Source organism: Eumetopias jubatus, unplaced genomic scaffold (assembly GCF_037043125.1).
Source record: "Eumetopias jubatus isolate StellerSeaLion01/CBP00866 unplaced genomic scaffold, mEumJub1_p1.0 scaffold_9, whole genome shotgun sequence".
NCBI classification, from domain to species: domain Eukaryota; kingdom Metazoa; phylum Chordata; class Mammalia; order Carnivora; family Otariidae; genus Eumetopias; species Eumetopias jubatus.
Window position 1 is genome coordinate 42,327,044 of NW_028274815.1, and position 26,901 is coordinate 42,353,944.

Here is a 26,901-nt window from a genome sequence, read left to right on the forward strand (position 1 = left end):
CTTGTAAAAGTGAATAAATCATTTCAGTATTCACGGTGCTTAACCAGACATCCTATTTCCCTCTCCTTCTTTTCATTTCTTGGGGTTAGTTCATTAAATAGAGCTATAAAATCTCTTGATTTAATTCTTGCAAGATACTTATATTAGTCAATCAATTCAGAATGGACATTTATTAATTGATTCATTCACTTAGTATTTTATTCTATATTTATCTCTACCATATGTCACTGGAATATTTTATCGAAAGACATACTTTTCCTCATATTACTTTATTCTTCTCCCATTTTGAAGACACACTGAGACATCTGCTCCAAACCTTCCATTAGCCAAAATTTCTATCTCATTCCTGCCTTGATTTCCTTATCTCCTCCCAGCAACTTGCTTCTTGTTGCAAAGCTCCCAGACATAAATTTTCAGCTTCCTATTTATTTTAAATATGGAAAATTAATTGAAAATATCATTCTTATTACACTAATTGCCAACTAATTTAAGTTAATTTAACCCATGTGTAAAATGGCAATAACATTTAAATGTGCAACCTGGCAGTTAAACAAGTCTTGCAGAGATTGATTACATATAGTCCTTCTTAACCGGCCTAAGCTACCACTTTATTTATTATTTCATGGAACTTGGACTTAGCCACAACTTCTTATTTCAAGAGTATTCTGTTTCTGCTTATGAAATTTCTTAAATCTGTAATAAGCCAAATGTATAAGATCTCTCTTGTTATACAAATAATTTCTCTCCTCTGCCATGTCCCATATTACTTTCAGTTCCTTAGCAGGGAATTTTAAAACATTTTATATTCTTGTCTCCCTTATTTATAACAGGACAACACATACTAGCCTATTCCTCAAACCTTGTTCTGAACTGTCACCAGATCCAGTCATAAGTACAAAATGAGTTTCAGATTTGCCCCTTCATAGTATTCCCACTGTACGTAGAGTAGGTCAGACCCTCTTTATTTACCAGTTAGATTATTTTCCTAGACTTCTAACCTATGTTTGGCTTCCCCCTTTACCTTTTGTAGGGCAATAGTGACTCAGGGCTGGGCAGTCAAACACACATCTTCTAAGTCACTGTCCCTGAGGAATTTAAAGACTGCTCCTACTACTGCCTTCCAGAGTCTCCACAGTGATCACACAAATACTCTATCATTCCTGTCCTCCTACCCTCACAGAATTTTCCATGATTTTTGTTTGTTTGTTTTTATTCCTTAACAATCCTGATTGTTTGCCAGTGGATGCTCTCGAGCACACCTGTACTTAGGTAATGCTGCCCTGTCAGGAATTTGCTTATGACTGCATTTTACTAACCCTAGCAAGCACCAGGGACCACCACAAGGAGGTGCCCCTTGTTTCCCATGGGAGGATGTAATTGGCTCATTTGGATAATTCCACAGGCCGACAGGAAACTGAAATCTGCCACTTAGGAGTAATCAAGGACTGTACCCGGTCCCTTTGAGAAAGAGCTTATTTAGTTGGAGACCTTATCCATGAGAGCAGAGTGGAGACAGAAACTTCTGGTTAGAACATCCAAAGCTCTCTTGATTTTACCAGATATAAATTGAGCTTTAATTTTAGCACTTACATCACAATGAGGTATCAAATGTTTTCTGAAGCTTAAATACTGTGGAATTTGTGTTCCAGGTAAGCAATAGTTTTTGTAACAAGTAAAAATTCTATCTTCTATTAATGTTATTGTAATTGGAAGTTTATTAATTTATGGGAATTAGCCATTTTTTGTCAAAACAATGAATATTGCAATCATGGTTTCATTTAATTGTTATCTAAAAAACAAGTATCATCTACTTGTAAAGTTTAAAATTTAGAAACCTTAACAGGAAAGACACCGATCACTGTGAGTAACATTGATGAACAGAGTGGTAATCACCACTGCATAAAACAAGATTCTATCTCCCCTATGTGTTTAAAACAACTAGACAAGGACAATAAAGCAAAATACTTTAAACCAAGTATGATGGCTATATAAGAGCTTTGAAAAAATTACTATGGGGGCGCCTGGGTGGCTCAGTTGGTTAAGCAACTGCCTTCGGCTCAGGTCATGATCCTGGAGTCCCGGGATCGAGTCCCGCATCAGGCTCCCTGCTCAGCAGGGAGTCTGCTTCTCCCTCTGACCCTCTTCCCTCTCGTGCTCTCTATCTCTCATTCTCTCTCTCTCAAATAAATAAATAAAATCTTTAAAAAAAATAAAAAAATTAAAAAAAAGAAAAAATTACTATGGGATGCTAAATAGAAATGACTAATTCTGCCTCATATGAGAACACAAATCCTTCAAACTGTTTAGGTTTGTCTCCCCCAAATAGTGGGTAATACTAGAAACCTTATATCTACTTTCTTAGCCTTCGTGATTAAAGGCCAGTGAAGACCAAGGGTATTCTTTTGCATGTATCACTTTTATCATGTTGCCTTATGTCTCCTCTGACGCTGACATTTTTTAAATGCAAGGAGAGCATGTTTCACATTTGGACTCCCAATTCCTAACACAGTTACTGCCATTCCCTCCATAAACTTTACAAGTTATGTTTTTAAATGATGAATAAATATTTATTAAAAAAGTAAATGGATGAAGGGGCGTCTGGGTGGCTCAGTTGTTAAGCATCTGCCTTTGGCTCAGGTCATGATCCCCGGGTCCTGGGATCGAGCCCCGCATGGGGCTCCCTGCTCAGCGGGAAGCCTGCTTCTCCCTCTCCCACTCCCCCTGCTTGTGTTCCCTCTCTCACTGTGTCTCTCTCTGTCAAATAAATAAATAAAATCTTTAAAAAAAAAGTAAATGGATGAATGAATGGTCAGCTCCAGATTATCGTGCTATTCCATTATTTTTTTTAAAGATGTATCTTAGGAAATATCATCCTCATTCAATATTCAATATTCATCTTCATTCAATATTCATTTCAGTATTAAGCGTATTTTATGATAACACAATATAAAGTATATAACACTATAATATAATAACACAGGGAGAAAATACAGTTGAAGTCTAAAGATTGTCTATAAATCCCACTGCTTTTCCAACTCAGTCCATAGACTCTCAAGGAGGAATGCCAGAGTGGGTTGGCTCAGTTATAATCTGAATATATTATTTTCAATTGGGACATAAATTTATATGGAGACATAATGTCTTCTCTTTGTGAAATACTATATATCAGAGGGTATTTGGGAAGCTCTCATGAAGTGAGTACCAAGGCAATTAAATATGTCTAGAAGCATTTTCCTCTTGTCTTCTCATTCTTCTTTCTCAAAAACTTGCTTCTTACACTCTGGTCTCATCAATTTAATACATCTCAACTATCGTTGTTAAATAGTACGCATAACTAAATACAAGTTATGATTTGATTTTCTGTACATTTGGGTTTGTTTTTGGCTGTCACTGATTTTATGCAATTTTCCAATTTTTTGTTTTCAACCTTTATAATGCAAAAGCAATTCATGCATATACAGACAAAAATCAAAATATGATAAAATGCTTAAAACCAACATACCTCCTGACCTAATTCTCTTTTACCATCCCCATTGACAACTACTGGTAATAGTTTCTCATTTTCTTACTATAAAATTCCTGAATGTGAGAGAATAAGCTTCCATTGTTTTAAGCCACCTAGATTATGGTATACCACTACAGCAGCTGAAACTAATACAGATTTTGGTACTGGGAAATACCGTGTTTTTGCAACAAATACATCAAATAGTATAAATGGTTTTGAAATTGAGTCATCAAAAGAAACAGAGAATTTTGAAGTACATGGTATAAAGAGCCTAGATTAAATTGAAGAAACTGTTGATAGAAATAGGGACATTAAATGTGATATTAGTGAAGGAAGTGATGGAAATTAGGAACGTGCTATTGGAAACTGGAGGAATCCTTGTCATGATATGGCAAAGCACTTGGCTGAATTGTGTTCTGTTATGTGGAAAGTAGAACTTGTAAACAGTGGGCAAGAAACTACAGGACTGGATCACCTAGAGTTTGCAAAATTCAGGAAATGATAGCAGATGAAGAATATGCCTAGAGGTGTAGAACCTATTCTCCTTGTTTGTAGTAATTCTATCTAGGGTGATCGTTCAGGAAATGGAGCCATCTTCTTCCTCTCCAGTTGAATTTGCTCAACAAAGAAAATTAGGGGAAACTAAATTAAACATCCTGGAGGCAGCATGCAAGTAAAAGAATTTGTTTCTGTGGAGGCAGAAAATAAAGGGCTGGACATTTTTATTTTCTTTCTCTGTCACATGAACCCAGAAAGAACATCAATAGCAATGGGACAGAAATTATATTGGAAAGAAATATTTGACTGATGAATAATAAAAAAAAGAAGACTTGCAATAACACATACATAAAAGTAAAATATGGCTAAAGGAGGAAATAAAAAAAGTACCACTTCACAGGAAAGAAAACTCACAATAATATTATTGCCATGGAGCAAAATAAAAATTGTGGCCAAATATTTCAGCATGAATTATAAACAAAAATGCAGGTAAAAATAATGCAATATATAAAATATTGAAGTTCCCAAAAGAGAAAAACAAAATAATGGAAGAGGACTAACATTTAAAGATATTGGTACCTCAAGACTCAGCTAAATTTCGCCTCCTAAAGGATGGCATTCATGATCCCCTTGCTCCCAGGTTTTTTGTTTTGTTTTGTTTTAAAGATTTTATTTATTTGAAAGAGAAAGCAAGCAAAAGAAGGAGGAGGGGCAGAGGAAGAGAGAGAGAAACAAACTCACCCCTGAGTAGGGAACCCGACGTGGGGCTTGATCCCAGGACCCAGAGACCATGACCCCAGCCCAAGGCAGATGCTCAACTGACCGAGCTACCCAGGCGCTTCCTGCTCCCAGGTTTTTAAAGATGCTTTCTCATCATTTGATACACATTTTCTTAATCAAATAGGAAATTGTTTAATTACCTATATGTCTCTCTCATTAAGCTGGAAAATTATCCTGGGTAGGGGACTGTTTTTATTTCTTTATTAAAAAGAAATTAAGTTATTACTATTGCTGTTGCTCTCATTTTTGCATTACGTGCTTTTTTTTTTTTTGCATTACATGCCCAGGCACATGTAAGAATTTGGCAAAACATCTGCTAAATAAGTAATAGGTGGACATATGAATTAATTAAACTAAAATCTCAGAACAGTAATAAACTACCTTAATATCCTAGAGTAATTATGAACATCTGAGATAATGTATGTAAAAGGAAATAATAAAAGTGTTATAGAGGGGAAAATTAATATTCCTCTCCAATTCTAAGGTTCAGTTATCTCCATGAATGTAAGTATTACCTTGCTATGTTGATAACTTAGAAAAAACATTCTGGCAGTATTTGTGTAAAAATCCTAAAATTGTATCTAAGCAGCAGTAACCAGCATACTTGTTTACTGAAACTGATGGAACTTATAAACCTTCTAGGCCAAATCAGCAGCTTGGCAAACCATTAGCCTTGGCTTATTTAGAAGATATGTGTTCTAAGTTCACCAAAATGTAAACCAGCCACACAACAGTTTTCAATTTTGTGTTAAAAAAAATCATGAACCAGCTTGCAGATCAATAATTTGTGCAGTTGTAAAAGATTCTTTAGATATCATTTTAACAAGTGAGGTTATGCTGTTTGCTCATTGAGTTTGAATAACTCAAAAGTAATTAGAAAAAAGAACAATTAGATAAACATGAAAAATCTAGAAGTGGATATTCAAAATGAAGTAGCTGAAGTATCTGAGGGGATCTTGAAATCAAATATTAAAGGTCATTTGGAACTCCTAGCAAACAATCAGATCTTACCATAAAATGTCATTACTAACACTTAACTTTTTAATTTCCACCTCAGAACTGAGTTACGGTAGAAGAGATGTATTATCCCTCCTTAAAATATATCTGCATCTGTAATATTCCTGAAATAAGTAAGTCAAATAATTTAACCATGTCTTTCTGTTTCTTTCTGCAAGCAATCATTTATATGTTTTAAAATAACAGCCAGCATGGGGTGCCTGGGTGGCTCAGTCGGTTTAACATCTGACTCTTGATCTCAGCTCAGGTTATGATATCAGGGTTTTGGGATCCAGCCCCATGTGGGACTCTATGCTCAGCATGGAGTCTATTTGAGATTCTCTCTCTCTCTCTCTCTCTCTCTCCCCCTCTGCCCCTCCCCACCCCCCCCACACACAGACACACACACACACACATTCTCTCTCTCTCTCTCTAAAGTAAATAATTAAATAAAATCTAAAATAACAGCCAGCATGGTTGGGATTCTCATGCTTAAATCATTTTTAACACCCCATCATATAATGGGAGATTTTCCAGAACATTGGACAAAATGAGTCCTCAGCACACAAACATGTGGCAAGATGCAAAGTATTTTTACCTTATTATAAGAGAAAACTGAATCAGTTTCTCAATGGCATGTACCACTACTGAAAGGCAGGTGAATATAGAATGCCAGCTTCATGTTCTGTGTGCTTACCATGAGTCAGCTGTCCCTGAATAAGAAAATTGATTTAACCATTTGAAGTGAATTACCTAGTTTCTAAAAAGTCAATAGTCAGTTCCAAATCACCTACAAATCCATTATTTATTGGCTCAGAAGTGTATTTTTAATGAATGCTATAATATGGCTAAATTATTCAAAACTGAGAAAGAGACAGAGAGAATGAGGAGAGAAAGAGAATGTGTGTGTGTGTGTGTGTGTGTGTGTGTGCATGTGCGTGTGTGTGTGTAGTGAGAGGAGGGTGCGGTGGATAAAATTTTGGCAGTACTTTCTCAGTACTCATTTCCCAATCAGAAAGTACTATCCAACATCATTTTTATTTCTAGATAAAATCAATTAAACTTAATTTTGTTTTGAACATCTTTTTTATCTTAATTATGTGAGCTCCTCTGAGACAATCACTCTATAAATTTTGGCTTATATATTCAGATTACAATGTCTCTTCATCTACCATTTATTCATTTTATGTCCATGGATTAGATGCTCCTAAACTTAAGCCCTTCAGTCTTACTAAATATTCGGGACTCCTTCCTTTTTATTCCTTTCTTAAAAATACAAATATAGGGTGCGCCTGGGTGGCTCAGTCGTTGAGTGTCTGCCTTCGGCTCAGGTCATGATCCCGGGGTCCTGGGGTCGAGTCCTGCATCGGGCTCCCTACTCCGCGGGGAGTCTGCTTCTCCCTCTCCCACGCCCCCTGCTTGTGTTCCTGCTCTCACTGTCTCTCTCTGTCAAATAAATAAATAAAATCTTAAAAAAAAAATACGTATATAGGGCTGCCTGAGTGGCTCAGTTGGTTAAGCATCCAACTCTTGGTTTCGGGTCAAGTCATGATCTCTGGGTGATGAGACTGAGCCCCATGTTGGGCTCCACGCTTAACACGAGTCTGCTTGAGATTTTGTCCCTCTGCTCCTCCCCCCATTCACGCTCTCTCTCTCTCTAAAGTAAATAAATAGATATTTAAAAAATACAAATAAAGATAGGTAGACAGGTAGATAGATAGGTAGGTAGAGAGATTAATCAGATTTGCCCCAAAATGTTATTCTTATCATCTCAGTTCATATTTGGTCATTTCATTGTATTTCCGCATGAATATATCTCTTAATCTAATTAATAGTTCCAGCTATTTTATCTTTTCTGAATTCATTTGGTTTATTATCCCCCTGTTATTTGCTAACTATGCAAATGTAAAATATTGAAAAGCACAGGCATTTTCTCTTCAGTCAGAGACTTCACTGTGGAGTAGGGGAAGCAATCATAAGTCCAGGTATAGTGTTTTTCATCTTTCTTCATTTTGAAATGTTATTCTTGTTTTCTTAGCCATGATCTCTTCTGTCTATCCTTGATTGCCCACCTCCACATTTAGTATATTTTCTTCCCACTCCAGACCTTTATTCCACTGATAGTCTGTACCACTGAATGGCCAATCATATGTTGCTTTTTGCTGACTCCTTTACAGTAACATAACTGAGCTATTTCACCTTCTCATTTTCATTGCCCTAGTCAGTCATGTGGCACCAAGTTAATATTTAGAGTTTCCTCCAACTTGATTATAAGAGCAGAGGCCATGCCTTATTATATCTCTTTATAATTTCTAACAGATGACAGAACATGAAACATATGATAACTGTTCAGAAATGACCTTCCATGGAATGCAACAGTTTTAACCTAGTAGGTAAATAAAGGAGGGGGCAAACCATAGATGAACACTACAGACCTCTGCTACTCAAAAAGTGGTCCACGGACTTCACCCAGGCCCCAGTTCAGACTTACTGACTCCTAATCTGCATTTGAACAAAATCCTCCGGTGATCTGTCTGTATATCACAGTTTGAGAAATACTTTAAAAAGCCATGCTGCGATGAATGGACTCATTTAATCCACTGCCAACAAGTTATACAGAGTTATACAGGTGTTCCAGATAAGTAATGATTTCCTTAAAATGGGATACAGTTAGTTAGACAGGAGGAAGTAGAAGAGGGGGTGGGGAGAGGGAAAAGAAGGAAGTCCAGCTGTCCCAAGGGTTTCTCTCTTTATTAGGCTGAGTTGGGTTCATCTCCAGATGAGTCAGACAAGGAAAATCAATCAGGAAGTTTTTCAGTATACTTAGTCTTAGAATGGCTATTGGTTGTGTCCCTGATCCCTTAATTATTGAAATGAAACATGGAGAAATGTCATGTGTTTTTCTACTTGATTTACCTGACATAGAGTTTAAAGCTAATCATTTTAAAATAAGGAATGTACATTACAAACATCCATAGAGCTTTTTAAAAAAATATTCATGACTTAGGCTCCACCCTAAATATTTTAACTCTAAAGATCTGGCATGAGACTAAAGCTTATATATTTTTAAGTGTAAAGTGGTTTGTGTTGAGAACCACTGGCCTGTTGAATCAACTGCATTAATTAGATTCACTGGTATTTCAGTAAAGTAACAAATCAGCAATAAGTTACCTGCTGTTTAATGTTCCATAGCTCTCACTTTCTCTTAACAGAATGTTTTTTGTTTTAAACTTTCTAAACTGAAATGGCTGTTGATCTGTAAGATAATATCCTTTCTCAAATCTTAGTCTGCTGTTCTGAAAACATTTTCTTAATTGTACAGAGTGAAGAAGGAGGAGGAGAAGAAGGAGAGGAAGGCGGGGAGAGAGGGAGGGAAACAGGAGGGAGGAAGACGGGAAGCACAAGAAAGAGAAGGGATACAAATATTTAAAAAGGAGAAAAAGAGAAACTACATGAAGAAATAATTGGACCAGAAGAAGAAAAAGTGAAAGAGAAGAAAAAAAAATCCAGAAGAGAACAAAGAGAAAGATAAATGAGAGGAATGAGGAATAAAGGAGGAAAAGGAAGGAAAGAAGAAAATGACAACTTCCATTTGGCGGTGCGTTGATTACTTTCTTACACCACAGTGGACACCCAAGGGAAAATCTTCCAGGCCAACCACCTGAGGTCTGTACCTATTACTCTGCCAAGTAGAAATGATAAATTCTTTCCCTCTGCCTTTTTAAAAAAGATTTATTTTTATTTATTTTAGAGAAAGAGAGAGAGTAGGGGGGGTGGAGGGCAGAAGGAGAGGAAGAGAGAGAATCCCAAGCAGACTCCATGCTGAGCATGGAGCCTGACTCAGGGCTCAATCCCCTGCCCCTGAGATCAAGACCTGAGCTGAAACCAAAAGTCAGCTGCCCAAAGGACTGTACCACCCAGGCACCTCCCCACCCCCTGCCTTTTTAAAAAGTATTTGTTTTCAGAGTTCAGTGGCGTTAGAAATGTGACATTGACAGTCCAAAGTGGAAAGTAAAAATACTTAGCTGCTGAAATCATATATGTCCCAGCTGAAATGTTCTGAAGGAGAGCATTTCACAAGAATGACATTTTTAGGCACAATCTGCCCAAGTGAACCCTGGAGATTTTGCTTTAAGTCAGTTCTTGGCACTCTAGGGTCATTCTGTTCCAGCTCTCACCTTTATGGCATCTTGCGATTTTATGTTAGCTTCTTACAGCCTGATGATGACCAAAAATAATAGAAATAGAGCAAAATAATGACTACTTGTGGCAACGAATTTAGACTCATCAAATTACCAATAATCTTAAATATTTTGAAATTGATGATAGCACACATACATGCACACAGTAGCAAATACACACATATCTTTCAATATATATAGCAAATGAACTGTCCTATATCCACTGCCAACCTTGGAGAATGAAAAACAATATCTATATAGCTATTCTAGAGCCATGATAAGATTTTCAGCCAGTAAAGAATGACTGTCATCCTTCATGATTTCAATTTGCTGAGTTACAGCAATTATCTGAAACTTTTAAAAAAGTAATTTTATTCATTTATATATTTTTAATAATAACTAAATGATGTGGTTTATGAAGTCAGCCCTATGAGTAAGCTGAGAAGACAGTTTCTTGCATTTCAGGATATAACTGATCCTGAAGATAGCCTTGTTTATCCCTGAACAGACAATATCAACAATCAGTCTGAACAACAACAACATTCTGGCAATTTGTAAAGCTCAAAAATTCTTAAACTCAGTCATTGAATTTCGATCTTTTTATACTATAACAACTTCTTTCTTACATTGTAGTAGCTATTAACTTGAGAAAAATTACTACATAAAGTTAAATTATAAGTCATAAATGCTATCCTATTATTTTTTTAATTAAATGCATGCAAGTAATAGACAATTGTATAATATATAATTTATATATGTATTTATATACATATATAAATGGCTTTACAAATTTCTGGCAGTATATTTATATATTAAATAGCATTTCATATTAACAAGTATACATTGCTAAATTATTTTGAATCAGTAAGTATTAATTGTATACCTAGTATATGTCAGGCATTGTACTAGGCACTGGAGTGTGATAAAGATAAAAGCTCTGCACTTAGATTTACACAGTTGAAAAAGAGATCAACAATGAAGAGGAAATGTCCTTAAAGTGCATTAAATGCTATGAAAATGAAAGCACAGAGGTTATAGTACCAAAAAGTGAGACACTGGATCCATGTTGGAAGATACGGGGAAGGCTCCTTGGGTGAAGATAATGCCTCACTTGGATCTCAATGGTATCTAAGAGAAGAGAAGCAGGAAGAACATTTCAGCATATCTCCAGCAGAAGAAAGAATATGTGAAGTCTGGGACTTATAAGGAAATATGAAGTGTGAGGATAATAATAAATTGCTCTACATTGTTTTTGAAACTTCAAATCTTTAAAGCACATATTCCTCGAAGATCAATGTTTTGGACAGGGTTCTGTCAGACACAGACTGTAAGACGTGTGTTGATGTACAAAGAATTTAAAGAGCTCATTGAACTGGGTAAACGTTTAGTCCAGGAAACAGGAAAGGGAAACTTGCTAAGAAGCATTCATTTCCTGACAAAGACCCTGGAAAGGTAGCTTCAGCCTTATTGGAACATAAGTTACAGCCCAGAGTATGTCCTCAGTGGAGGGATGGAAGCTCTGTTTCCATCCTCAGCTACCAGTCAGTAATCGGCTAAGGTCCACCCTGGGAACCGTAAGACCTCTGGCTCTCTGAGTTCTCACCAGGTGAACAGAGCAGTTCCAGTAGCCCAGGGTAGTCGTCCAGAGAAGTCTTAGATATAAGCTGTTAAGGCAAAGACCCAGAGAAGCTGTGAAGAGGCACACACAAACAATAAAAAGACCTAAAAAATCACAAAGAATACTGACATGTTCCTTACGGGTGGACACAAATCAAGCTTTTCTAAAACGGGATTACATCATGACTAATGGGAAAGCAGGACCACACTGCCCATTTAGAAAAAAATCTTTATTGAGGTATAATTCATATACCATAAAATTCACATGTTTTAAATGCATAATTCAGTGACTTTTAGCAAATTTACTGAGTTGTGCAACCTTCCCCATCATCCTGGTTTAGAATATTACCATTGTTCCAGGAAAATCCTCATTCCATTTTACAATTAACCCCCAGTCCCACTTTCAGCCCTAGGCAACCATTAATCTACTTTCTCTATAGATTTGCCTTTTCCAGACATTTCTTATAAATAGAATTATAAAATATGTGGTCTTTGGAGCATGGCTTTTTTCTATATTATACTTAACATAATGTGTTCAACTAGTTTTATTGAGCGCCCACTTTATGCCAGGCACTAAAACTAGGCTACTGGGGGCCAAAAAGAGGCATGGATCTTATGGTCTAGTAAGGAAAATGGACAGTAACAAAATAATCATACAAAAATGTAAAGTTACAAGAAAGTTTCATGATGCTCTGGAAACATGAATGGGAGTTGAGGGAAGGCTTCCCTGAGAAAATAAGACTTGACTGAGACTGAAGAATAGGAGTTAATTGGGCAAAGAGCAAAGCAGTCGGGATAGAAACAGGACACACCCACCCCCAAGAGGGAATGCATTTATTGCAAGTGATTGAGAAAATGTTATTTGGAGTTTTGAGAGGGGAAAAAAGGATGGTGAGAGATAAGGCTGGAGAGAATGGCAGGGATGAAATTAGACTGAAATTTATTAAAGCATGTTAAAGGTTTTAGTCTATTTTAAGACCAATAGAAAGACATTGGTTTTGGTTGGGTTGTGAGGGAAGGTAGCTGATACTACAGGGTTTTTGTTTTGTTTTGTTTTGTAGAAAGACCCACTCTAGATGAAGGGAACATTTTTTTTTTTTTTAGTGTTCTCAAAATACATTCTCTAAACATATTATTTTACCTGCTTCAGACTTCTACTGCATGACAAATGAAGGCTATTTTAAATGTTAGTGCATTTAACAATTACATGATAGAACATCCACTTGTGGATATTTCTGGACAGTCTATAGTTCACTCTAGCATTTTCATTCTGATTCCCTAATGGAATAGGGCCATATCATGTGCATCTGGACATTGTTCAACAACCAACCATCTATTTTGACTAAATGGTGAGTCTTGGCCTCATTTCTCAGTTAGTCCATTATGTTATATGAACTATGTGGAGAACTACCTCATAGACCTCTCCATATATTCATGATTTTCTGTTTTTTTTCTTTTAGCACTAAAAGTGGGAACTAAAAAAGACTTTATTTCTCTAAGTCACACAAAATCTATTTACATGGGAAAAAATAGCTAAGGTAATTATCCAGATCATTTGAGCAAAAAGCTCACTTTGTTGGCCTGAATGATTGTATTATATTATTTACATGGATCCAATTTACCAGATAATGGCTTACCAATGCCTTACAATACTCCTGAGTAGATAGATACTGGATGATTTACTTAAGACATGCCATAAGATGGGGAAAAATATTACACTAAAAATGGAAAACTCACGTTCAATAAATAAGAGAGAATGTTTGGTGAATATCAAAGGGATCATTATGCTGTCTGGTTTCCAATAATCTTTATAATGAATGTGAGAAAAAATAGCACAAATGAAGTGGTAATATTGAAACTTAAACAGAGATGTTAGAACTTTAGGGCTTAAAAAATATGCACATGCTAAGACATGTACATGCGTGTGCATGCCAGGTTCTAAAATCACCGCCTGAATGACCATTTGGAAGATGTGGAATTGATTATCTTTCTAGAAACATGCTAGACATAATTTAATTCATTGGGACTCTTCTAACATGGTGACCAGAATATGTAGCTGTGTGTACTTTGCTTACATAGTGTTTACTCTGGATAACAAGATACCAAAAAACTCCGCATATTTTCAGTACATAAATTATAACTCCTTTTGTCCTTAGACCCCTATGATACAGACACTTTATTGCCATTATTTTACAGAAGAGGAAACTGAGAATAAAGCATTTCCCTAAAGCCATAGTCATTAAAGATCTAAAAATTAAATCCCAGTTCTGTCTGATTCTAGAGTTCCCATAACTTGCTTTTTCTGTCTGTAAAATATTTACAGTTTACAATTCTGTAATGATTTTACTTTGAGTTTGTTTTTCTGCTTTAATGATCATACTAACTTATACACTGGAAAAATGCTTCTATTTTATAACATAGAAACTGGTGTGAACAATTGAAGATTCAGTTATTTAGAGGAATGTTCTTCTTAAAGTAATACAAACTTGTGGAAATTATTGTGATTTAGACAGATATGTGCATCATATAAAACATTTCAGTTGTAATAACTGGAAACCTACATGTGTAGGAGATTGGCACATTTTACCATGTTCCCAGTTAGGAGTTAGCTTGGAGATAACTCAGGTATCTGGACAAGGGGCCTATTTGTATTATGTCATTCTTCACAAGGGAGGATTGAGACTCTGGGTTACCAACTACTAAGATTATATCCCAAGCCTGGGTCTCCAGAATAACCAATACTTGGACAAGTCATTCAAATGACAACTTGCTCTGTAAAACAGGAAACAAAATCAGTCAGATTAACAACAGAATGGCTGAAATCAATAGCCTAGAAAGTTGTTGGGTGGGGGACTCTTCATTACATTGTACCGGAGGCTCAATTAATTTTCCATATTCTCTTGCAGCTGATTATATGTGATTCTGAAACAGAGTGAAGTGGATCTCTAGGAGATTAACAATGGTCTATATAATCAGTATATTATGTGAATATGCATTAATTCTAGAAAATAATTCTCATTGTGAGGGTAGAAGGGCTTTTGGGGGAGGCAGGAGAGGAAGTAAGGGAGGCTTGTCTGCAGGGATATTAAGATTTCTCTAGATATTTTCCAAGTGCCTGGCCCCTCTCCCCTCCTCCACACTGCTTTACCCCTGCCTGCGACAGACACACATGCACAGACACATCTAGTTAATGTTACTGTTACTGTTAATATTAATGACAATGTATTACATGCATTCCAGGTTTTGAAAGTGTGAGGAGGGATGAGAATCAATGATATAGAGACAATGGCAGGGTGACAGTGGGCTGGAGGGAGATTACCAGAGCCCTGGGATCTCTGCCTATATCTATATGAACTACAGCAAGTTAATTGTACATCTCGCCTTCATTTTTCTTACCTAAAGAATGATGAATTTGAACTCAGTGAACTGTTTTCTTTTTTTTTGTATTTTTTTTTTTTTGGCATCACAAAATGTATAGACAAACTCACAATTACAGGTGATTTTAACACTTCTTTCTCAGTAATTGATAGAACAAATGTACAAATCAGTAATAGACTAGATTTAACACCCAGTGCTCATCCCAACAAGTGCCCCCCTTAATACCTATCACCCATCTAGTCCATCCCCCACCCACCTCCCTCCAGCAACCCTGTTTGTTCTCTAGAGTTGAGAGTCTCTTATGGTTTGCCTCCTTCTCTCTTTTTTTTCACCCTTCCCCTATGATCATCAGTTTTGTTTCTTAAATTCCACCTATGGGAACTCAGTGCATTGTAAGGGCCACCCCACTTCCACTATCTTTTATTACTGTGTCCTTTATAATTAATCCAAGACTTGGAGCTCTGCAATTTTAGTACAATTCAACAAGGTCAGGTCCAACATACATAGACATATTCAAACTAGATTTTTGTCTTATATTTGAACATTTTTGGAAGAGATTTCATTTGTTTTGCCACTTTCTTAATTCTACCTTATCCTGTTCTCTACCCTAAATCCGCTCTTAGAAAATATTTTACTTTAAATAGCATAGTCTATATTTCATTCTTCATTATCACACCATATTCTAGGTGTCATTGACAGGGTGCTTTTTATTTTTAAGTGCATGCTTTGAAGGTTTTAGTCCAAATATTTACTTTGCTGCCCAGAATTATTACTTATTAATTAATACCCCCCTCCCTAGAATCCGGAAGTTAACTGCTTTTTTTTTTTGTCTATTTATACTAAGTGATCAATTTTTTTCCCCCCTTAGGCAACATTCATTCTTAAACACTACAGTGCTGGAGACAGTTAATATATATTCTGGGCAGAGATCCAGCTTTGGAGAAAATAATAGAGTATTTCCGACTAGTTCAACCAATATTAGGAAGAGTACATTTTATGGTACAAGCAGTGGTCAGCCCATTAAGAGAAATGTTTTATTCTGAAAATGTCAAAACTTTCACAACCTTGAGGATAGTTTTATTATTTGATTCAAATTAATGCTCCATTCACTTATCCAAATTAATGAGTGATAAATTTAAAATCATGATCAAATAAAATTCCTTCCTTAAGACCCATTGTCATAATGTAGAAATGCTGCAAAAGCCCCTGGATTAAGATTTCAAATGGATGTGTCAACGAGGCTTATTGTCCAATAAACTACAACGTGCAAGCACCACACCATGCAAATGGACTTTGATCCTTGACAGTGGCTGCAGCTTTAAAAGAAAGGAACAATTTCCTGGAACGTAAGCACACGCTGAGCAAAAGAGCCTGCCTACAGACAGTGCACTAGGCACACAAACGTAGCTGGGAATTGAGCACAGAAAAAGGGTTTAAACTGATTTTGGTCATTTCACTTTCAGGGCATGTCTGACCTTCAGACTTTCCCTGAAACACACTGTATTTCAGACCCTGCGGATTCCACTCACGTCTCCTTTTCCTGTTCTCCCAGCACCTAGAGCCGCTATAGGAGCCAAGGTCCCAGCCTTGTAATGGTGGCTTGCCCTTGGTATGCTATGAGAGCGGTGAGCTAATAAAATCATGGAATCTTAGTTTGCAGAAGCCTCAGAGAATCTCTATAATATTCGTCCACCCAAAGGAGGAATCCATACTCAAATATCTATAACAAATGACCACGCAGGCTCAACTTGATACTTTGTCACAGAGAGATAACTTTGATTTTTGGAAATTTCTTCATGTTAGTCAGTTCTTCCTGGTTTTACCCCAAATGTGTCTGCCAAGTCAACCTGTTGGTTGTGTTTCTACTGTCTAGGCAAACCACAATCTTTTTGTGACTATATTTAAAAAGTTGTAGAAAACAGACATAATCCTATTGGCTTGCTTACGTTCTATGTTTAAAAGCCAATTTTCTTTCTACTGTTTCTCATAAAACGTCATATTCAGATCCCTTGACAGGATAATCAGTTTACATGTGGTGTTGTGAGATGCTAACTCCCAGATAGATATTGAGTCTATAATAATTAAAAGAGAGAGAACAAAATCCTCACTGATCCCTGTAACGTAACTACAGGTAGTCTGTTATATGGTTATTACTTTAACCACACACTGCCATCTTTTCAACTTATCTCTCCCACTACAAGAACAGACTGCTGATTACACTGCTTTCATTGACATTCAAATGTTGTTTTAGGTGTCTTCATGTGTATACCATGAGAACTATAAAATAAATACATGCAGCCATAAAGCCAGATAGAACTAATTTGGGAAGCTTACCTTTAAGTTTATCCTAATTTAAAATCTATTTTAAGGCAATGCTTATGTAAGATTAATGAATATATGTGATAGTTTTGAGCCAAGTGAAATTCCTCTACCACTTGTCTTTTATGAAGGAAATTCTGATTTCCATACATGCAAAAACTCTAAAGAATTAAATTGACGTATTTTGTTCCTATCAAAAGTAATTGATATATTTTATTCCTGTCAAAATAACCTTATTCTTATTGCAATAACAAAATATATTTTAAGAACAGAATATAATATCCAAGCAGACCCAGGTTCATGTACAAATACTCCCACTTTCTAATTATGTAACCTTGGAAACTTTATTTCAGCTTTCCTGCCTTAGTTTTCTCATGTGAAAAATGGTTGTGATAACTATATGTACCTCATTGCGTTTTTGTGAGGTTCTGGTAGAACGCACTTAGCTGTGCATGGTAAACAGTGAGGTTAGCTTGATATGTTCTAAATATGCTGGAGTGTTGATAATGTGAACATAATGATGATGATGAATCTGAAAGTGGTAACTGTGATAATCATGATGATATTGGTATGTCTAATTAACACAAGATCAGGAATGGCAGAACTAAAGAAAAAAAATAATCTGGAATCAGATAACATTCATTAGACTGGGGGGAGTGAGGGAGAAAGAGAGAGGAAGAGAAAAAGGGAGGAAGGAAGAGAGAGAGATCATCAATAGAATGACCTACTGCATGGATTATATTTCTTTTCTGTGCCAGGAAGAGTGCAAGAGTATGAGATCACTGACTTAGATTGACAAATGGGTAAAATCAGGGTGAAGCTTGACAATGACAACTTAAACACAGTGAAGTAACCACCTGCATTTACCCTACTATGACATCAGAGGAAATAAAATGGAACAAAATAACCCTCCTCATACAAAACAAACAACAAACATGAAACCAAAACAAACGAAAACGAGATATAGCCATGGACAACAGACCAAATATTTTTGTAGAAATAGAGGAATAGTAACAGCTTTTACAAGTAGAAAACTCATTCCAGGTGCCTACAGAACTAACTGCAGACTCAGTGGGGTCTTGGGCGTCAGGCAGCACAGAGGACATTGTTGAAACAATAACAGAGAGATTGTTTAAAAGTTAATGCATAAGCATGCCAGATTCCAGTTTCTTCCACGGTCCTACAGACAACAGGTTGGTAAAAATGATCCTAAACAAAGAACTAATACTAAGCAATTTCTGAGTTAATATATGGTATTTTATAAAAATCACTAAGAGCATCTTTGCCCTTGGGACAGCATTTGGTTTGCAAAATAAAAAAGAATGGGCAAGCGCCAAAATTCAGTTTCTCCCTGTGGCTCCTTGGCTGTGATTAAATTCTGTAATTTTAGTGATTCCTTTTAAATCACACAAACTGTTCAGGTTCAATTACCTTGAACTAAAGTGTTAAAAAAAGTAAACAAAAACTTAACGAAGTTTTAAAAAAAACCTTTTATTATTGTCTCTACTTGTCAAAAAACTATGCCAGTTATATGGTTTTCCATGATAAGATAGCATGTTACTAAATTCCATGAAGCAAACAGACACAGGTCCATATTCCTGATACATAACTGGCTACATAGTTTGTAGGGCTCAGTGAAAAAAGGAAACTGTGAATCTCCTGGTTCAAAAAGGCAACTGCAAGTCTTTAAGCAAGCAGAAGTCCCTGCCTCTCTGTCCACCTGCTGCGCCCCACCCGCCCCCCAGCACAGGGCTCTGTGGAACTACAGAAGTCACGTGTCCATGAAGCCAGCATGTGTGATGCAACTTTTTCTCTTGTTCCCCACAAATCCTATCCTTCCTTTCACTTTCGTAGTATTTCAACTGGAAAATGTTTTTACTTTTTCTCCTAAAGGCAAATTTCTTCTGGTTGGCAAGTTAACTGATAAGAACCTTGGGAGATGGGGCAATTCTATTTTTTAAGGTCATTCCAAAGGCCTAAAATTACTAATCTCTCAAAGATAATTCTTACTGCCTCCAGTAGTTTGCAGGCAAAGCTTTGGTTACAGCTCCGTGAAAGTAAAAATGGAATATCTCATCTACTAAATAAAAACTAGAATGCTAAAAATGTGTCAAATATATAAATGTAAACCATACTTACATGCCCATAGGAAAATTGAGAGCAAAGGAGAAAAGGAGAGGAAGAGAGCTTTCTGAAGAGTCTATTTGTTCTATTTTGTATTTTTTTGTTTTCTCCAGACTTCTGTAAATAAGTTGAATTATTGTAGGTGCTATAATTATTTTAGTTTTAACGTATTATTCAAAGTAATTATATGTCAAATGAATATGAAGCTCACATATTAAAATTCCTTTGATATGGGAAGGCTTTATTCTTTTAAAATTAAAAACACATTGATCATTAGGTTAAATGTTATTATGAAATAATTTTTCAAGAAATCTTAAGGTTTTCTAATTCCAAAAATCATTTGATAGTCAACAACTTGCTTATTATTGGGTTTACTTAAACTTTTGTATGTTTGTTGATAACCAATTTGTGTTTAGATGGGGTAATTCTATTATGTCTGAATTTGTCATGCATTTTACACAATATTTTAAGGTATACTGTTGATTTAGGGCTCTAGGATGAAACTGTCATAGATTTATGGCATGATGTATTTATAGAGAGAGGAAAATAGTTGCATCAGCACAAAGGGTATTGTAATAGAACTAATTACAACAAAATACCTGGTAAGTAGCACAATAAATATACTATCACAGTTTGTTTCTTCTCATATAAGTTAAGTAAAGCAGTAAAGCATTTAGGTTTCAGATAGCAGTTCTGTACCACAAAGCTGTTAAAGAACAAAATTCTTGCCAGCTCACTGTTCTACTAACTCCAGCATGTTGTCTTCACCTTTATATGCCAAGATGGCAGCAACTACATTCCAGGTAGCAGGGTCAAGATAATGATGAAGAAAAAAGTAGATTTGCCAGATCTCTTTTAGAGAAGGTTTCTGAGAGTTGCCACAAAATCCTTCCATTTCCATTTAAAGGGTCAGAAGGCATTCACAAGGCTACATCAAACTCAAGGGAGGCTTAAAAATGGTGTCTTTGTCTTGGGGGGCCAGGCACTAGCTAACACGTCCTATTATTAGGGAAGAAAGGTTGGATGGATATTGAGAACAATTTGAATTTTTCTGTTACAGAAACATTCTGGGAGCTCAATTGTTTTCTAGATACAGAGATATCTTAGAGGGGTTCTAAGTTGTAGGCTATGACAATTAAGAAGACAATTTGGCAAAGATTTAAGCAAAAGGGTTTTGGAGGAATCCAAAGGTTGAAAGAATTATTACTGGACAAAACTGTGTGCTTTAAAGAGAATGGACTCAAAGTTTATACCAATAATAGCTTAGACTCAGTACAGGTATTAGTAAAAGCTTGGTACAGAGCAGTATATCTCCCTGAAGAATCCAGTTTCAAAAAACAGTTATCCAGTTTTATTCCCCAATAACACATTTGGTATTGGTGGGGTGATAAAATTTGCACCTCATTTTCAACATGAACCCAGGAAGTGGATTGGGTTTAGGACAGGATACTGGGGATGGTAGAGTATGGTTGAGCCGAGTGGAGAAACTAAGACTAAAACATGGTTACCAGCCTAGTCTGATATTATAGGACACATGGAAGAATACACCTCCTTGGAATTGAAGAATATAATTCAAGACCTGACCATACATGCCTCCTAGAGTTGCTAACAGTTTATTACTGGTTTTTGTTATTGAATGAACAAATGATCAAACAAATAAGCTAAATACATACATACATACATACATACATATATATGTGTATACACACACACACATATACATACATTTTGAACTGGAAGACAGAAGAAACACTGATAGAAGGCCATTTTCTTTTTTCTTCAGCAACCATTGAAAATATAAATTAATACAAAACTTACAATCTGTTGCTGACAGCTTTATTTAGAAAGAAGGTTGTTTGTGAAAATAGATCTCATGGCATTATCTTAGAAGGTTCTGCTTTGTCCCATGATGTAAGCAACAAGTTAAACTAAATGTTCAAAGAAGGGTAAATGTTGATATAAACAGAAATGTAATATGGGATGTTCAGTCCTCAACTTACTTGACCTCCCTGCAAAATCTCAGATGCGTAAACGATGAAACTAACTCCTCCATCCTGTAACCCTTTTCACTCTTCGTTCCTATAATACCATAGACTTTTTCTTTTCTTTTTTTTTATTTTTTATTGTTATGTTAATCACCATATATTACATCATTAGTTTTTGATGTAGTGTTCCATGATTCATTGTTTGTTCATAACACCCAGTGCTCCATGCAGAATGTGCCCTCTTTAATACCCATCACCAGGCTAACCCATCCCCCTACCCTCCTCCCCTCTAGAACCCTCAGTTTGTTTTTCAGAGTCCATCATCTCTCATGGTTCGTCTCCCCCTCTGACTTACTCCCCTTCATTCTTCCTCTCCTGTTATCTTCTTCTTTTTCTTTTTTCTTAAAATATGTTGCATTACTTGTTTCAGAAGTACAGATCTGTGATTCAACAGTCTTGCACAATTCACAGCGCTCACCGTAGCACATACCCTCCCCAATGTCTATCACCCAGCCACCCCATCCCTCCCACCCCCATCCACTCCAGTAACACTCAGTTTGTTTCCTGAGATTAAGAATTCCTCATATGAGTGAGGTCATATGATACATGTCTTTCTCTGATTGACTTATTTCACTAAGCATAAGACCCTCCAGTTCCATCCACGTTGTTGCAAATGGCAAGATCTCATTCCTTTTGGTGGCTGTATAATATTCCATTGTGTATATATACCACATCACAACCCATTCCTTACACATAAAAGTAAACTTATATTTTGTTCAAATCTGCATTTTTTCCTATTTACCAAGTATATTTATCCAGACACCTGGGGCTTATCCTTAGCTTATTTTTCTCCATCACATCTCATATTTCAACTCGAATTCATGTCAATTCTACCACTTCAGTGTGTCTTGGTTAGTCTTTTCTTTCCCTTCTCACTACCCCAATATAGCATTGTATTAATTCTTCATTTGCATTAGTACAGAAGCCATATAACTGGTATCTTTACTTTTTTTCAAAAACCTACCTCTCCCCACGTTCAACTGATCCTTTCATGGTTCCCAGAGAGATTTTTGTAAAATGTATTCCTGCTTTGTCCCTTCCTTTTAGATCCTTCACTACTCTTCATTTCCTCTAGGTTTAATTCCCCCCGAACTTTGCCTGAACTACCAAGTCTCAATGATTAGATCTTCTTATGGTATCAGCCTTGTGTTTATCATTCATCATCATCAAAAACAGGGAACAAAAGCAAAAATAAACTATTGGGACTACACCAAAATAAAAAGCTTTGTACAACAGAAGAAACCATTAACAAAATAAAAAGGCAACCTACTGAATGGGAAGAAGATGTTTGCAAATGATATATCTGATAAAGGGTTCATTTCCAAAAAGATATATAAAGAACTTATATTACCCAATACCAAAACACCCTGAAATAATCCAAATAAAAATTGGTCAGGGGACCTGAATAGACATTTTTCCAAAGACTGTATGTATATAAGTGATGGAATATTCGCGATAAAAAAGAACGAGATCTTGCCATTTGTGACAACATGGATGGACCTGGAGGGTACTATGCTGAGTGAAATAAGTCAGACAAAGACAGATACCGTATGATTTCACTTGAATGTGGAATCTACAAAACAAAATGAACAAACAAAAGCAGAAACTGACCCATAAATACAGACAACAAACTAATGATTGTCAGAAGGAAGGGGGATATGGAGATGAAAGCAAAATGGGTGAGGGGAAATAGGAGGTATAGGCTTCAATTATGGAATTAATAAGTCATGCGGATGAAAGGTGCAGCATAAGGAATATAGCCAATGGTATTTTAATAGCATTTTATGGTGACTGATGGTAGCTACACTTGTGGTGAGCATAGTATAACATGTAGACTTTTCAAATCACTACTTTGTACACCTGAAATTGATGTAACATGGTTTGTCAATTACATTAAAAAAAAAAGAAAGCTAGGTCCAATCATAGAGAACTTGGGTGGCTGAAGTTAAAGGGATCAAAGACAGCTATTTCTTGAAATTTCAGGGATGAAATTATGCAAGTATTAGTTATTAGCCACGGTGGTAATAGAGACAGGTAACAGAGACAGGACTGGGCCAAAATGTGGTAAGAATCATGGATCAGAACATTTCCTGGTGTTCTATCGTGCTTTTGTAAGCCTGCTGGGACTCGTTCATGGTGGAATCCACAAGACTGCACGTACCAGGAACAAGTGGATTAGGCAGTATGGGGTTAGAATTATTTAGAAAGGCAAGGCACAATTGGTGGTTCTGGCATCTTGTTATAAAATAGTTCTATTACATCTTCTTTAAAAGAATATTCTATGGCAAGTTTATCTATCTGAATTTCCAGCATAATAGGAGAGAACCAAAATTACTTAAATTCAGAAAAAAAAAAAAATAAAGGCAGAAGAGGAGGAGGCCAGAAAGACAATGCTGTCGTTTGTCAAACTGGAGGTTCTAAATAGATAAAAATTGAGAAAATTAGTGTCAGAAAGTGTAAAAAGTAAAAGTAAGTTTTATTTATTCAAAGATTATTTTAAAACAGGATCCTTAAATATTAACTTTAAGCTCTGGCTCCCTTCTTATGTCCAATCTCTCATCTTCTGTAGCAGCTGAGTCACTTCTTAATAGAGTCAAAATACCCCAACATATCTAAATAACTTCCCCTGATTAATTCAATCAGAAAGTCAGAGACAAGATTCACACCCATATCTCCCTCATGTCAAATTCATTTTTCTGCTTTTTCAATCATATCATGCTCTCTCATAACTTTCAGAAAGTTAGAAAATTGAGAATCAACTATTCCAGTACTCTGCTTTATATAAAATATCACATTGTAATTTTCCAAGTGAAAAAAGTGAGATGATGAGTGCTAGAGATGTGTCCAAAGCAAGCGCCTAATATTTAGTAGTTACAGAATTACTAGAAGCAACAACATGAAGGACTTTATATTTTTCCCCTCCCTCTTCCTTTTCTCTTTTTAACATATTATTTCTTTATACAAAGCTTTGTGCCTAAACCAATGCGAAGAGCACATGGAGTGATGCCTCACACATTCTCCTTAAGTCCAGTTATTCCATTCCCAGACACTTCAAACTTTTGTGCAGTTTGCTGGCTTTATAGATCGTCCTTTCCACCAGCAACTTTTACATCTGCAAACCTTTGTCTGTCTGTTCTCATGAGACTTCGCTTACCCCACCACACTACCACTCAACACAGCTTACCCTCTTCTGAGCTCTGAGGGTATATAAGTGGCTAGACTTTATCGGATAAAAATAATATAACCCCATGTGTTAGATGCTGATTAAGTATTATGTTTTATGGAGGTGGATTTGCATAAGATAATGACATTAAAACACAAGGTATCAAAGGAGAGAAAGTCAGAGTACTTTCTATGTCATCTCATGATAGGAAACACTTTACAAAAGACAAATATTCTCCCACTTCAAAAATAAATCAAAATCAATAAAAAATAACACAGTAAGTAAACTTTTAAGCAAAGAATGGTTTTGCCAGGAATTCCTCTTTCTCCTTTTTTTCCCCATCCATTTCCCCCTTGTTTAATTCCTACTTGTCCTACTACATTCTCCCCAGCTCCATTTTTTTCTGAATCATTGCCTCTGACTCTTGTTATTTATTCATTTATTCAAGCCTTGACAATTCTGAGACTTTCCCAGCTCAGCAATCTACAGATCATTCATCAGCATGTGAATGTCTACCCAGCAGTGACCCTGGCATTTCCAGAACAACATACTCTTCCTTTCCCCTGGTCCATCAGGTCAGTGTCCATGTTAGAGAGCAATTCTAAATCTAGAGAGAAAGTTGATTATTTTAAAGGTTACATAATCTCTTTTAAAGGTTACAGAAGTGGGTTCCATTTTTGTAAATGTGCTTGAATTATTAGGAAAATAAAAATAAACACTGAGCAAAAGTTTAAGAAATCAGCAGGTGGTAGTAAGCCATTCTTTATTCTTTTTTGGTAAGATAAGGTCTACTGCTCAATTTAGGCCAATTATTTTTTTCCTTGAAATATATTGCTCATAGTGGAGCAGTCAGCGACAGGAAAAGCTTGAGCCTTATGATTTGGGCACTTGGGTTGTGATATGTAATATATGCCCCTTTGCTCATATTATTTTCTCAGATTGGAAGGTCTCTTTTTCTGTGGTTGTTTTTCTTCTGAATTCCTTAGCTAAACACCAAAATTACATCCTCAGAGAAGCCTTCCCTGATCTCTGAAACCTTGGGCAGAAAGGACACTGTCTATGGGCACAAAACCCCTAGTTTTGAACCCCATTCTACCAACATTAGCTTCATGACTTTGTTGGTTGTATTTATCTGACCTGAATTTTCATAAAATGTCGAATGTAAACAGTTTTTCTCTTCCAGGGTCATTAAAAAAATGACAAACCCTAGATTTAAAGTATTCCACACATAAGAGATACTCAATAAGTGGTAATCTTCTTACTACTCTTTAGTTTTCCCACATAGTAATAGTTTCTTCCTATTTTTATAATAATTACTTAGTCCCTCATTAGATCCTTTCATTCCCATGTTTGTGTATTAACGCAGGATCACTACAAATCGAGGAGAAGAGAAGAATTACTGTACAAATAATGTTTGGAAGGTGCAAGCCAGAATGACAAAAGTGGGGTGCAAGGGTATGTGGAGCAATAGAAAACATGATGCAGGGGAAGGTAATTCCTTACTGTCCTGGCACCATTTCACATCGAGCAGTGATATCACCCCACAGAGCTTAGGATGGGCTGAGAGGAGCATGGCATGAAGTCATCCTCCACAGTAAGGGAGATTTGTGTGCCTGGGTCTTTCCTGCCTCCTTTCTCATTGGTCTAAGTTCACCACGTGGGGAGATAACACCTCCCCTTTTTGAGTTGAATGGTTTGACTCTTCAGTGGACATTGTGGAAGGGGGTCTTACATCCCCATGGTGTGTTGTTTCATGCAAATCTGAAAGAGAAGGGTCAACTTGGTGAAAGCAGGTACCAACAGAGCAAGAAAACAGGATGTGGTTGGAATCCGGGAAGGCACCATAGGTATAAACACCAATGCACTTATTCTCCCATAATACTTGAGGACAAATACTTCGCTCTATTTTTTTCTTCCTATATTTTGTACTTGGTATAGTGGCTGGCACTGAGTGTCTGCTTATAAGATAAGTAAATGAAAGAATGAAGGAATCCACACATAAGCAACATCATGGTACCAAAATAGTCTATTACTTCATTCCTTGGAAGATACAGTAAAACAATTACTCAATGAATGATATATGCAACATTAGTTGATTGAATTAGATTGCCTATTCAAATTATTATGTTTTAACCAATTAATTGTGTTGAATGAGCCACTTATTTGCTATAGGGATTACCAAAATAATAGAGAAGAAAGAATCAAAACAAGGCAATCTGGGTTATTTATCTATCTATTGCTTTTTTGCTCCTGCAAAAAGGATTGTTTCTCTTCCCTTTGCATGTCTTTCTCCAT